Source organism: Elephantulus edwardii, unplaced genomic scaffold (genome assembly GCF_000299155.1).
Source record: "Elephantulus edwardii isolate Elephantulus edwardi_28Jun2011 unplaced genomic scaffold, EleEdw1.0 scaffold00078, whole genome shotgun sequence".
NCBI classification, from domain to species: Eukaryota; Metazoa; Chordata; class Mammalia; order Macroscelidea; family Macroscelididae; genus Elephantulus; species Elephantulus edwardii.
Window position 1 is genome coordinate 10,798,726 of NW_006399828.1, and position 3,379 is coordinate 10,802,104.

Here is a 3,379-nt window from a genome sequence, read left to right on the forward strand (position 1 = left end):
CTTTCAGCTAAGATCCATCTAACATTAGCTACAATATCCCTAGTACCATGACCCCTTCTAAACCCAGTCTGGACTTCTGGCAATTCTCTGCTGATGTGCTGTTCCAGTCATTTTTGGGTAATCTTCAGTAGAATCTTCCTTGCATGTGAATTCAATGAGATTGTTCTATAGTTTCCACACTGTTGGGCCACCTTTCCTTGGGATAGGAATAAATATAGACCTCTTCCAGTCAATTGATAAGTGGTTTTTCTCCAGATTTCTTGGCACAAGTTGTTGAGCATGTCCAGGGCAGCATCTGTTAGCTGAAATATGTCAATTACATCTCTAAAATTGCAGTTTGACACTTGATTTTTTTTTCCACTTCTTTCAGTTTGAGAAGCACCAAACTCTTTTTATTTCCCAATTTAAGCTCCATGCACAAACCATTCATTTCATTGCTTGGATTTGTCTTCTCAAATTACCCTTTTAAATTGTCTGTTGGGCTCTATGCTTCAGCATCTCTTTCCTTTGTTTAGGATTCTCAATGCTCTAGAGTGATTTTCAGAGTCCTTTCCTGCATTAATTTTGGCTATTCTTTATTTTGTGTCTTTTTGTTTTCTTTATGGATAATATCCGTAATGTCACTCCACAACTCATATGTTCTTCGATTCTTTGCATTTAATGCTTCAAACCTATTCTTAAAATGTTTTTTTTTAAAAATTCAGATGAGATATTTTAAAAATGTTTTTTGGTTTTTGTGGGCTTGTTTTAATTCTATACAGCCTCAATTTGATTTTGCATGTGGACAGTTAATGATCTCTTCCACAGACAGCACCTGGTCTACTTTTGATTGCTGGTGTTGAATTTTTACAAAGATTTCTTCCATAAACATAGTCAGTTTCATATCTGTGCAATCTATCGTGTGAGGTCCACCTATAAAATCATCATTGTTTGTTTTTTTAAGAAAGATATCTTCTATTAATAAATCATAGAATGTATAAAACTCTATTTCCAACCTCATTTCTTCAAGTCCATACTTTCTGACTACCATTTCTTCTTCATTCTTACTACTCAATAAGTAGTCATCATGTTAATTACTTTTTTCCCTACAACATAATGAAAACAAATTTAATAATTCTTGGGTTTGTTTATTTTGCTTTTTATGGTGGTGGTTAATCTCCCAGGTTTGCTCCACCCAGGGTGGCTATGATCCTTTGGCCAGAAAACATGGTGCTCTGTACACAGGTGTTGTGTTGTGGTGGTGTCTGGAGAAAGGCGACTCTGCCTCCAGGAGCCAGGGAAGCCACGCTTGGCCTTGGGTTGAAGGCAGAAGCGGCTTCAAGACCAAAAGTGCCCTCGGGCTTGTGGCCCTCCAGCCAGTGTTTCATTGTTTTTGTTCAGACATTCCTCTAGGTCGTATAGCCCTAGTGTACAAGTTGCCGTCCCTGTGGTCACTTGTGGTTGCTGTGAGGCTGAACACTGTGACACGGATGTGTCAAACGTGTTAATGGTTGGCTACCCAATGCAGACAGAGAGTGAGGTGGAGCTCCCCGATTAAACAAGTGTGGAAGGAGGAGTGGCATCCATAATAGCTTGCCTCCGGAAACCCTATGAACCTGGAGAGAGGATGAAAGGCACCCAAGCATTGAGGACTCTCCTTCATAGGGTTGCTATTTGTCGCCTACACTTAACAACAACAACAACATGGTGGTGGTGGTGTTAAGTGTTAAAAGTCAACAACTCTTAGCAACCTTATGAACAAAATATATGAACTTTGTGCTATCCAGTGCCATCCTCATGAAACTTTTTGTGGTAGTCATTGTCAATCCATTTTGTCTTCCTCTTTTCTGTGAACATCTACTTGGCCCAACTGGATATGGAAAATAATGAGCAATATAATGAATATTGTATGCAAAAAAATACTGCTGGATATCATTAAAAAAATGACTAGCACGGTACATAGATAGGGAACTGCCAGAAGTTCAAGAATAATTTGAAAGAGACCATGGCATAGAGGTATCATTGGATCCTGGTTAAAAGTAAAGAATACCAGAAGAATGCCTATTTCTGCTTTATTGACTCTGCAAAGGCATTTGATTATGTGGACCATAACAAGTTTTGGCTGACATTGAGAAGAATTGGAGTCCCAGAACACTTAATTGTGCTCATGCAAAACCTACACCTGAACCAGGAGGCTATTGTGTGAACAGAGCAGGGGGATACTGCATAGTTTAAAATTAAGAATTGAGTGCCTCTGGGTTGCATTCTCTCTCCATACATATTCCATGTGTATGTTGAGAAATTATTCAAGAAGTTGGACTCTATGAAGAGGAATATGGCATTATGATCTGAGGTAGAATGATAAAGCTTTGACTCACATGCTTTGGTCATGTTGCTAGAAGGAGCTGGCTATTCCTTGAACAGGGACATAATGCTTGGAGCGGGTGAGGATTGACAAAGGAAAGGAAGACCCTTGACCAGGGGGATTGACAGAGTAACTGCCACAGTGGGTCAGGAAGTGTGAAGGTGGCACAGGATCCAATAGTACTCAGATCTGTTGTCCATAGAGTTGCTAAAAGTCATACTTGACTCAATGTCACCTAACAATAACAACACCTTGCACAACATAGTATGTCTTTCCAAGGACATATTTTCCTGACAACATGTCCAAAGTAAGTGAGAAGAAGTTTCATGATACATAAATATTTTCTGTATATTCTAAGAACAAGTATCCCTATGTTTGTAATTTACTTTCTTCTACAAATTCCTAAATATTAAATATTCCATTGCTATTGTCAATTGCAAGCAGGGTTGTTTCATCCGCATAACGCAGATTGTTGATAAATCGTCCACCAATCCTGACCCCACATTTCTCCTCATAGAGCCCAGCCTCCCGGATAATCTGTTCTGCATATAGGTTGAAGAGGTATGGAGATAGGATGCATCCCTGGCGTACGCCCTTTCCAATTTTGAACCATGCAGTGTTCCCTTGCTCTGTTCTGACGACTGCCTCCTGGTCCAAGTATAAGTTTCACATTAGAACGATCAAGTGTTCAGGGATTCCCATTCTTCTCAGAGTCAGCCACAGTTTGTTATGATCTACACAGTCAAATGCCTTTGCATAGTCAATGAAGCACAGATAGACATTCCTCTGGTATTCCCTGCTTTCAGCCAAGATCCATCTAACATCAGCTACAATATCTCTAGTACCACGACCCCTTCTGAAACCAGCCTGGACTTCTGGTAGTTCTCTGTTGATGTGCTGTTCCAGTCGTTTTTGGATAATTTTCAGTAAAATCTTGCTTGCATGTGAAATCAGTGAAATTGTTCTGTAGTTTCCACATTCGGTTGGGTCGCCTTTCTTTGGGATAGGAACAAATATCGATCTCTTCCAGTCATT